The sequence below is a fragment of the Egretta garzetta genome, unplaced genomic scaffold (assembly GCF_000687185.1).
Source record: "Egretta garzetta isolate BGI_Z169 unplaced genomic scaffold, ASM68718v1 scaffold251, whole genome shotgun sequence".
Classification (NCBI taxonomy): domain Eukaryota; kingdom Metazoa; phylum Chordata; class Aves; order Pelecaniformes; family Ardeidae; genus Egretta; species Egretta garzetta.
Genome location: NW_009258952.1, coordinates 2,054,392 through 2,066,789, shown reverse-complemented (window position 1 = coordinate 2,066,789; position 12,398 = coordinate 2,054,392).

Here is a 12,398-nt window from a genome sequence, read left to right as displayed (position 1 = left end):
AAATATGCTTGGTTTACCCCATCTTATGTATTTTGTCCATCATAGCACAAAATAAGATAATACTCACAAGTCCTGGTAAAAGTGTTTCATGGCAAATGCAGGTCAGTCTTTGGGATTTGTGCGAGGGGGTAGAGAAACATAAATAAAAAGGTAACACATCATTTTGCATGTTTGGACCTCATTAATTCATGTACACTCCTTGAAACAGTGCAACGCTTACCCTGTGGAAACCTGTTTAAGTCACATACAAGGAACTGCACAGAATCCAATACTTGCTGTCAAACTGAAGAAGTGTTTTACTTTGTGAAGAATTAACTTTGCCTCTCAAAAAACAGATGTGGATCTGCAAAATTACTTAAGGATAAGTTTCATTCATTTTCTTTCCCATTAATCACAATCTGATTTACTTAATTTACTTCAACCAGGACCATTTTCACGGATTCTTAAAGTAGAATGGATTATAATGAAATGGCTGTGGCATTCTGAACATATATGGAATTCTTTAACTGGACATTGCTAGTTAAGTACTGCAAATGCTTTGTATTACATTAGCATTTAATTGGTTTTGATCATTCATGTTTTCATCCCTGAGAGAATGTCAAATGAATTTTTGCTGTTGAAACATTATCTCAGTTTTCATTATTCTCAAGAAAAACTCATGGTCCTGTAACAGTCACAATAAATACATCCTCAGAGTAAAACCTTTTCAGTTACAGATGTAAACCTTTGCATTTTGATCATGCTTTAAAAAGCACACAATTTAAAATGAACTGTAAACTTCACAGAAAAGGACAAAATAACACTTAAGAGGTGTGGTCATTCATTTGATCTTTGCATGGCTAATAAAGGATCTGACCTGAATATTCACTAATACCAACAGAAATTTGTTCCATGATGTCAGTAAATGTTGAATCGGGCTCTAAATAGGTCATTCCCAATCTCATCATTGAAAAGCTGAGTCATTGTAAAAAGGAAACAGAGTCAATTGAGAAAATAAGAAAAGGTACAAACTATGGCCCTTCAGCCAACATCCTATTTTTACCTAGATACCATGATATAATTTCCCCTAAAATGGAAAGTACATTGCTGTTGGTCTGGAACTATGGCCATCCTTCATTCACTACGTGTGTGCAAACAGTACCTGTATCTGACTGCAAACTGAAAAAAGCTATATCAGCAAATTAAACACTGACTTGCTGCAAAGAAAGAAAAAGGTATCTGGTTAAGTACCTGTGACCCTGTGTGGGACTCAGCTCAGGAGCTGCATCTCTCCGTTCTCTGACCTAGATGAACTTTCTGGGTGAGCTGCCTTCCTACCTACAATAACAGGCTCCGTATCTCAACAAAGTACTTAAGCAGAGGTGTGTATTAAGAGCAAGTCCTCATTTGCTGGATGCAGGCAGCACTCATCTCATCTTGATAGCAAGAAGAGATGCATGGAGGAGCTTGCCTGCTTTACCATAACTCCCAGTCATAAGCCAACCTGTCCTCAAAGTAGAAAGTCAGGCTGCAGCCCTGTGCACCCTACCTAATTCTCCCATGCATGTTAGGTGCTAAAGCTAAAGTCCAGGACATGTTGTATAAGTTGTAGTTAGGCATCTGTGAAGATGACTGCAAAGATTACTTATATCTATTTTAATCCACCCAAAGAGAAGTTTCTTCATCAACCTTTTTAGAGAGAGATATAGATGATAGAATCTTTATGCTTACTTGATATAATGATATATGGTTTGGGGTTGCTCCCAGTGGTCCATCACCCAGAACGTTTGAGGGAACCAGAAGAAACTGCTAGGGGTCGGAGAGCTCAGTAGTGATCCCACATCATTTAGGATTATTTAGGATTCTGGCAGGATACCCCAAGTGAGCACAGCACCATGTAGGAGCCGAATGAGGGAAGAACCTGGTTCATCCCAGTGTTAAAAAATGACTGACCTTTCTGCAAATCCACTGGTATGTTCCAGAGCAGGCCTGAAGTAAAGATAACAACAAATGATGTCTGGTGATGACAGTTAAAACCAGAGTCCTAAAACATATATCTGCTGAGCAAAGCCAAGTAAATCATGAGCTTGTGCCTCTGATCAAAGGCCACCAAGAAAGAGCTGCAGCATTCCTTGGCACGTTTAGGAGATCCCATGGCTATTTTTGACAACTACCGTGTGGTGGCCAGCCAATATATTCTGCAGACAGGCAGATGATCACATCTTCTTGCCAAAAAGCTTTAAGAGATTTACTCTCTTAAAGAGATCCACGGTATTTCTAAGCTGTCTCCCAGGCAGGAGCATCTCAGCACTTCAGCTCACTTCTCAAACGATAATGCAGAGCTCATGGTGCTCCTTTAATCAATTCAGGGGACACCGCAAAGTCACCCATGCACCCAGAGGAAGGATCGTGTCAAGGCCACGAAGGTGCCTTTGCTGGATGAAGTCTGTTTCTGGGCACAGACGTGCTGTTTTACAGCGTGTCTCAGGCAACCAGCGCAAACATAAATCTGTTCAAATTTGAGGGGTGCTTCATACAGAGCTGAAGCCCCTTTGAGTAACACTCTTCTGTCAGCAGAAAATAAATCGTGTGGATATTATGCCGACTGAGCATCCCTTTTAGTCTTTTGAAACACAATGTCACGTAGGAGGATGCCAGAGAAGTAGTGAGAAAACAAAAGAAACTGCAAGTCAGGGTCTTGCAAGTCTCCAGTGGAAATGGGTTGCATGTCAAATGACATAAGTGTCAAACATGAGTCACTGCTGCCATTTCTCCCTGCCCAGATGAGGGAAATGAGCACTCTGTGGTCAAGGCAGAGCAGGACGGGATGATAGGTTTTATGCAGTTTGACTCCAGTGCAAATGAGCTGTTAGGGTTTAATAAAGGTATCTCCCTATAATGCACATTACATTTCTATAGCACTCCATGAAGGACTGGAAAGAGAGCCTTCCAGCCAGTGTGAGTTTACCAACATTTCAGTGACGGAAAGCAATACTCTTGGAAAGCTCTCCTGAACTACTGCCTGCATTTGGTAGCTGTGGTGACTAACACAAAGCCGTTGTTTTAAAAATGGTGTTGGAACAAGAAAACTGTAGTTCTGCTTCATTTTCCTCCAAAGAAAAAAGTTTAGGTCAGGGTGTCATTATTTAGACATAAAAAAAAAGGACGAAGCACCTGCAAAAGTATGCACACATGAAACACGTCTTTTCTTTTTGAGACCACGGTCTTCCATAAAGGGGGCTGCTTAAACTAAGAGCAAAGTGGGCCAATCCTCAGCCGTTGCAATATTTTGAGCAAAGCTCCAGCAGCTCACCAATGCCAAGAATCTGGCCTATTGTCTGCCTTTCAACCCCGCTTCATTGTCTGTGAGATTCCTCTTCAGTTTACCCCAGTTTCGTGTACTTCAATAACTCAGTCAACAGAGGGAAGTAGATGGCAAACATTCCCTCCCAGAAGTGTGGGCTTACTTTCTGGCAGTTTAGCGACGTGAGAGCCATCGCTGATGCAAATCCTCCAGCCAGCACCCCCGTGCTTTGCCATCAGGCTTCCTCTCTAGTCAAGGCATCATAGCCTCTTAAAAGTCAAAGTGACACATCTTGGTTTTGATACCAGTAGTGTACATGGTTTGAATCATATCTCATTTCTTTGATGATTTGTCCAGAACGAAGCATCTGTTTGTTAGGAAAAAACCTGTAACATCGATCCTTCCCTGCTCACCTGGACACCTTAGAGGCACGCGTGTGGTTAAGGTCAGAGTGTGTCATCCCTTGCATGTGATGCACAGGCCCCTGGGGTATCTTGGAGATTACAGGAGGAAGTTCAGGGGCCAGGAGGGAGGATTTGCAGTGATGCCCGCAACTGCTGTTACTTTTTGGGTATGCTTGTATGTGAGCCTGCGGGACTCGGGCAGTTCAGTGTGCCCACTGCATTTCACTTTTCAGACCGGGCTTCTCCATTACTACTTTCTCATTTTTTTAATAACAGTTAATTCAAACCTATTAATAGTGACTATTTCAGCAGAGCATAAACACAACCCCCATCTGGAACAGGCATTTGCAGGAGTATGACGTTCTCACTCTGTAGAGATGCTATTACAGCTCCAGAGCAGAAAGATACTTTCTGACACTAGATTATTTTCTGTAAGGGATCTCTCAGTGCTCAGTGGCACTGAAATTATTATTTTGCAGTTTTGACCACGTAACACTTGATCCCACAGGTCCCAGGAAGAAAAGGCCTACTTGGACGGCAACAGGGATCTCATCCCCTGTGAAGACAGCAGGGTGAAACTTCTAATTATTACCCGTTGTGCCAAGCCCCTGCACAGGTTTTTGTCTGGTTGGGTTGGGTTTTTTAAGGAAATCCTCTTTTCCTTGTGCCCAACACATTAGAACTGAGACCAGCCATAGTTGCTGGCTTTAGAGGGACTGGAAGGAAGACCAAGGAGAGTCGGCCCACTGCGCCCCAACCTGCAGAAAGCCAGAGATGTCAGCAGACAATACAAGCTATAAAGTCCTCTGCTGGAACAAAAGCACCCTCATTGCACTCTCATTCTCTTTTAAATCAACAGAGTTGTAAAAGTTATTTCTATAGGCGCCTATTTTCTCTCTCTCATAAAATTGTATGAAAGTGTTTCCCAAACAGTTCCATCGCTATTGTGCAGCCAACACCCCCACCCCAAACAGCACTCCCTCCCTCCCATGGGCCACACCGCTGAATGCAGCAATTGCTCTGCTGCCTTGCAACCTTCCTCCTCTGTCTTGTGAAAGCCAGAGCATAAACCAAAATTGTTCCAGAGACACTAATCTGTGATGTGTTTTCTGTACACTCCCTAAGAAGAGACATAACTGACATATTTTTGTATGTCCTCAAGAAAAGAGTTTTCCTTCCTGTTCTAAAGATATATAGTGTTTCTTTTGTTATGGAGGATCCCTAAACAAGCCTCCTGTCCAAATTAGAGGGTTTTTTCCTGACATCATCATGAGAAGACCACTTGACCAAGGTTATAAGGGGTTCTGGTTCATTTCTTGAATAGGTTCTCACCATCAGTCCAAGGTACAGATTTGCCATATGAAGCAAGTGAGCCATGTGTAGGCACAAAGGCTTTGCTGAAGCATCTAGTTGTTTATTTAATGCCACGCATTTGTGATTGCTCCTGGTATGAGGCAATAAAGATAGAGAGGCAACAGAAGGAAAACAAGTAATTAGGGGGAAAAGAATCTACTACGGTACTGCTTATGCCCAGGGAAGACTATAAAAGAGCACAGCCGTGTCTGCGGCAAGTCAGGTTCTGGGCCACCTTGTGCAAAAGGAGCAATGTTTTATTGCCAGCTTTTCATCTAGGTAATTACATTCATTTCATGAACAGAGGCAACTTCAGTCAGAATAAAGGTCCAGCCCAACTGACGGCGATCCCACCTCTTGTGTCCAAGTTACTGATGAGTCATGTAGGGTTGGTAACCACCGTGACATTTTTGGCAAATGAGGAGGATTGAGGGGAGTATCCTCTCTCTTCACACATGAGCCTTTCCTCAACCCTAGCCTCTTTCCACAGTCGCAACCAGTTTCCTTTCATGCCTTTAACTCCTCCCAAAGCTGCACTCTAACTGCCAATTTTCACCTCCTAGACATTTTGGTCACTGCAAGATTTTCCACTGGGATCCTAGCTTGCACCTCCCCACGTCCCTGCCATGACCCAGCTCCACACTGGCAATCTGTGCCACCTCAACAGAGCCTTCAGCTGTGCAGCCCCACCATCACCCACACACAGAGCTCCTCAAATGGATACTTTTCTCCCCCTTAAATCCACTCTGCTCTAGGTCTGGTCCACTTGAAGATAACCTACATGTGTCACCAATTATCCCTCCCAGTTGAAAGGGTCTAAGTAGCAAATCCAAGACCTTCAGCCCTACTGATGAACTGTACACATGATGATCTTAGACATCGTAAGGGAAGCTATGCCTTCAAATAATTTATTTAAGACCTAGTAAATTATACACAAAAGACTGTTAAAAATACAATGGCGAGTTGTGAAGTCAAACATACAAAAACACATCTAAGGGGAGTATTAATTCTGCCTAAGAAATCTGTTTTATTCCAACCATTGGCTGGATTTTCTTTCATCGGGGAGTAGTGAAGGGGTCTAGTTGTTGCTGAAATAGTTGAACGTGCTAGGAGACTTTGGTGTGTGAAATACAGTCTAACAGTTAAGGGTACTGTGGGAATTGGATTCTTTTTTCTTCCATTTACTTAAATGCTGTGGGAGACTAGGAAAAGGTTTCCTAAAGGTTCCTGGTGCTCCTTATTGCCTGAAACTCTGACGTGGGAAGTAGCTCAGTCTGATGTGAAGAAGTACTCAGCCTCTGTGGCTTCCAGAAAGTCAAGAGCAGCTGTGCTTTCAACCCAGGAACTGCTGCAGACGTCCTGAAGAAAAAAAAAAAAAACCAAGCCATTTTGAAACACCTCAGCCAAGCAACTCAATCAACTATTTGATTTTCACCTTTCTGAGCCCCAACTCCCTGCCCAGAACATAGCACTACGCCTCCACAGGACATTGCAAATATCACTTAACTTTGGGGGAGCAAATGTAATAGTGCCTCAACTGAAAAGCCCCAGGGACAGGGAGAAGGAAGCTTATTAATAAAAACCTCCTCTTTAGAATCAGGCTTCAACCTAAAACTAGTCTCAACTTTTCCCCTGTACCCTACCCACTCCCCTGGAATACATTTCGTTCTGCAGCTTCTGCGATCTTGGAACAAAGTAGGGCTAGATACTGGGTGCAAGCTCTGTATACAAATTTATCTTCATCCTCTCTCATGGTCCGATAGGATTAACAGCACTATTGCAACAGCTCTGCTCGTACAAACGAGTACTGGGGAGCAGACACTGTCGCCAAAAAATTAAACCTGAGGTGGCACTAGCCCCTGGCAAAGTCTTCTCTGGCCTTTTTCAGTCAGTCAGACGTAGTTGTTAAAGGAACCTTGTTTGGGACGTGTCAAATACAATCTCATAAAAAATCTGCTTTCTGATGGGAGTTTTGGGTTATAAAAATTAATGCAATGCAGATAGCTGAGCTGAACAGGCTGTTTCCCGATAGACTCTGGTGTAAAAAGTATTTCATTACATAAAGCTTGAATCACAGCTTTCTCAGCAACTGTTTGATACAGACTGGGTTTCTCTCTCACGCAAGGCAATGAAAATAGTATGGAGGGAAAGCTGCACTTCCTAGCAGAGGAACCAGCAATAAGAAGGGATTTTGAACCTTTTTTTTTTTTTTTTTACATTAGAAAGTATACAGCCAAAATGAAAGCTAAAGAATAATTTCATTATTGCTCCCTTTTTGCTTAAAAAATGCATGAAGTCAGACTGTCTGGCTAGCACATTATGAGGATACTGATGCTGTTAAAAAAAAAAAAAAAAGCAGGGATTTTTCTACCCGGAAACCTGATGCGTCACTCCTTCAGCTTTGTCCCTGGGGGCAGACCATGGGAATTCCCAGTCTTGGGCGCCTGTGGCTCTCAGCCAGCCCTGTCATTGAAGCTGTGCTTTCAGCCTGGGATGTTGCTGTGCTGCAGGGGTGGAAAATGAGGCTTCAGTCTGTTGACTGGAAGGATGAGGTCGGGCCTGAGGGGGCTGTGTAAAGAGTCCTGCAGACCTCTGTCAGCACCATGAAGAAGCAGGGAGCCTTCTTACTTCCCAGAGAGGAGATAAAAACTGGACAGACATTGCCTAAAACAACAAGAACCCAAAGATTTTTAAAGCCCCGTGACAGATTTTGCTTTAACTTCTTTCAATGAGTGACTCATTCAGGGCTCTCACAGCTTCATGGCTGGTTGGGCTGGGGCGGGGGGAGCATATGTGCGATTTCAATCCTCTGCTTTGAAAAGACATGGATTTAACAGGTGAGGGAGTGACAATCATTTAGCATTCGATCTACAGTCACACCTCTCAGTGTGCTTGTTCAGTTGGTGCCCCAAATCTCGGGACACAGTTGTGGCCACATGGCAGTTCAGCCCCTGGCTTCAGGCGGGGGCTGCACCTGCCCCTTGCTCAGCCCATACTGGTTTATGAGGTGGAAGAGGTCTGTGCAACTGGAACCAAAGTACAGAGGGCCAGATCTCAGAAACCTAATGGAAGAGAAGGGCTTGTCTTCAAAAGAGCTGCTCTTTCTCCTTTACAACACAACACTGACTAATGCACCTTATCCCGGCCCGCACCAACTTAATGGCTATTTGGGTTTGTCCAACCAGTACGTACACCATTCACATCTCTACCGGCTCCAATTCTTAAGAGGGTAAAGTTTAATCATTATTATTCCTGGGGCTACTTTGGGGAAGAAAAAGGATAATTTTGTCATTGCGTGCTCCAGAAAACATGAAAGTCTCTAAGGAGCCCAAATTTCCTGTTACCAATGCCTTCAACTTCGCCCCACCTTTGGGAAGCACAGGCAGCTCGTGGAAGAATGTCATCCACTCTAACAATTGATTTTCTTATGTACAATAACGTCAGACCTTTTAAATAAAAGGCTGACCCGTCTCCTTCTAAAATAATTTGTCTGTTTTATGGAGTGTTGTTCTGATTATATACAATTCCCACAAGAAGGGAAGTACCTTTAAAATAAGGACTATTCAGTACTAGTACAGGATTTCCTCTTGTTGTTGATAATTTCCTCTTAATAGAAGACGCAATGAATCCCAGAGAAATTCAAAGGGGCAATCTACAGACAGTTAGGCATCTACACTATACAGGGAACATTGTTCAATCAAACTGATGTTTTCCTGATGAAGTAAAAAATAGATCTACCTGCTGTGTAGCATGTATGAGTTCCTACAGCACACACTTCAGTTCTCTTTGCTACATTTTTAATCCCTATCCAATCCCCCAAACTTCTACATAACCATCGCTGAACAGCAACAGATGACAATTGTTCTCATTTCATGTTTTGATATTGAAATTCAGCCTTTGAAAAGACCTCTCTGTTAAAGAAGACAGGCTTGGTGATAATAAGAAGCAGTAGTACCAAGTTATCATCTTCACTATCAATAGCACATATATAATACGAAGCAAGTTAGAAACTCTGCATTCTCTCTACCAGATATTCCTTACCTCAGAAGCGGGCTCCCTTTCACTAGGAGAGCTGAACATGCGCCTGCCCTACTTGCCTGATGGTGAAGGAGTCCTCATATATATGCAGGTGGCTAACACATGCCCAAAACCACCATACCAAAATCCAGGAGCTAAGGGGCTGCAGCAGAAGCTGGGTGGTAGGTGGTGATGAAGGCTGAGTGATTTGTGGAAATGGCTGCCAGTGATTAGGAGCTCATATTGGTTATCCTGATGTTTCAAATTCTCTGTCAAGTTGGGTCACAGGCCCCCTCTTGTGCACAGACCATGCTTCAATTCCTTGACCTCCTTGCACTCACTTGACCAGATTGTACAAATGCAATCAGTAAATCATGCTGTGATGTATTCTTATAGCCAGCGATAATCCACCTGAGCCCTGGTTCCTCCCTAGCCAGTGAGATGACCCATCAAATTCGATGAAGACATTCACACACATTTGTTTCAGCACCTTACTGAATTTAAATCGTGTGCCTCAGTCTTTGTACGTTGCTCATTGCATTCTGGCTTACTGAGCAAAATTACGAATACTAAGAGTATTATCTTCCCCACTCTGAATCCTTTACATACTTGCATGCAGCTTATTTTGTCATCTGACGTCATTTATTTCCGTATCTTTGCAACAGGCAATTCAAACGACACAACTCTTCCTTCATCTGTTCACAGCCTTGGTGTTCCTCTGCTCCTGCACATCAGCCTTCCTTCCTGCTCCCTGCCATTCTCTTGCAGAGCTGTTCCACCAACCCTTCTACTCTCAACATCCTTTCTTCTGTGTAAGCAGTGCAAAACAGAGAAACGCACGAACCATCAGTGTTTAAACCTGTTACCACTGTCCGTGCCTAGGTTTTACAGCTTACCCTGGAGTAATACAAGCCACCTGGAAAGCGAATCCCAGAGAAATTCAAAGGGGCAATCTACAGACAGTTAGGCATCTACACTATACAGGGAACATTGTTCAATCAAACTGATGTTTTCCTGATGAAGTAAAAAATAGATCTACCTGCTGTGTAGCATGTATGAGTTCCTACAGCACACACTTCAGTTCTCTTTGCTACATTTTTAATCCCTATCCAATCCCCCAAACTTCTACATAACCATCGCTGAACAGCAACAGATGACAATTGTTCTCATTTCATGTTTTGATATTGAAATTCAGCCTTTGAAAAGACCTCTCTGTTAAAGAAGACAGGCTTGGTGATAATAAGAAGCAGTAGTACCAAGTTATCATCTTCACTATCAATAGCACATATATAATACGAAGCAAGTTAGAAACTCTGCATTCTCTCTACCAGATATTCCTTACCTCAGAAGCGGGCTCCCTTTCACTAGGAGAGCTGAACATGCGCCTGCCCTACTTGCCTGATGGTGAAGGAGTCCTCATATATATGCAGATGGCTAACACATGCCCAAAACCACCATACCAAAATCCAGGAGCTAAGGGGCTGCAGCAGAAGCTGGGTGGTAGGTGGTGATGAAGGCTGAGTGATTTGTGGAAATGGCTGCCAGTGATTAGGAGCTCATATTGGTTATCCTGATGTTTCAAATTCTCTGTCAAGTTGGGTCACAGGCCCCCTCTTGTGCACAGACCATGCTTCAATTCCTTGACCTCCTTGCACTCACTTGACCAGATTGTACAAATGCAATCAGTAAATCATGCTGTGATGTATTCTTATAGCCAGCGATAATCCACCTGAGCCCTGGTTCCTCCCTAGCCAGTGAGATGACCCATCAAATTCGATGAAGACATTCACACACATTTGTTTCAGCACCTTACTGAATTTAAATCGTGTGCCTCAGTCTTTGTACGTTGCTCATTGCATTCTGGCTTACTGAGCAAAATTACGAATACTAAGAGTATTATCTTCCCCACTCTGAATCCTTTACATACTTGCATGCAGCTTATTTTGTCATCTGACGTCATTTATTTCCGTATCTTTGCAACAGGCAATTCAAACGACACAACTCTTCCTTCATCTGTTCACAGCCTTGGTGTTCCTCTGCTCCTGCACATCAGCCTTCCTTCCTGCTCCCTGCCATTCTCTTGCAGAGCTGTTCCACCAACCCTTCTACTCTCAACATCCTTTCTTCTGTGTAAGCAGTGCAAAACAGAGAAACGCACGAACCGTCAGTGTTTAAACCTGTTACCACTGTCCGTGCCTAGGTTTTACAGCTTACCCTGGAGTAATACAAGCCACCTGGAAAGCTCCAAGAGTGCAGAAGCTGTGCAGAACTGGTTCCAGCTACACCTCCCACCCCCACCCCCACCCCCCTTCCTTTCCAGGAGGCTTCACCTGAAGAAAGCAACCTGGTAAAAGAGTCTGAAAAGGTCCAAGTGATGCAGTGTGGTTAAGGGCTCTGTAAGCAGGGCAGAATGCCCCTAGTGCTCAGCACTTAGATAAATCCCTCCTGCAATATACAGCTGTGTTACATGATGTATTGAAGAAAAAAGAAAAAACAGCTGGAGGAGAACCTCTGTCTATGAACCTTGCTCTGCTGGGAAGGCTGTGGGCAGGCTGCACACAGCACGGGTCAAAGCAAGGCACTTTGGTCCACTCCTTCAAGCTGCATGAGTAATTAGTAGAATCTGCTAGAGAAAAAAATTGCATGGGACTAGCTGGAATAAGAGAGAACAGCGTATACCCAAGCACTTTCTTAATAAAAGCTTTCACCAAATGAACACTTCAGACTCCCAAAAGACCCCTTCAAGTACCTGTATCTTACTAGGCATTGGCATTTCAACATTTATTACCGCAGTCAAGCTACTATATTGCAAGCATGAGTCAATGCCTGCATCTTCTGGCTCCAGAAGAAAGGGACTGTTCTCATTTTTATTTATAAGCTGGGCAAGTGGAAAGAGAGGCATTCAGTTACAGGCAAAGCACAAACTGCTCTGCGAGGCCGGGCAGGCTGGTTAATACATGGACATACATGTGCCTTAGCTGAATCCTGAGTCACAAGTACCACAACCCATCTCTGCAACCTTTCACGTAAGGCCTCAGAAAAGGGCTTTGTAAATAATTTTTGTTGCCTTCCAGCACAAAGCCCATGACCTCCATGTTATGCGCTACAGACTTCCAGCTCCGTATAGAGCATGTTATGATCCAAACTGGGAGTTTCTGGCAAGAAGCGCCTGTGAATATGCACACAATATAAAACAGGAAGAAGGATTTCAGTTTATCTGTGCTCACTTGGGCTTGTTTGTTGCCTGGAAAAAAAAAAAAAAAAAAAAAACCAAAAAACAAAAAAAAAAAAAAAAAAAAAAAAAAAAAAGAAGAAAAAAGGCCGGCTGACGATGCAGGCAG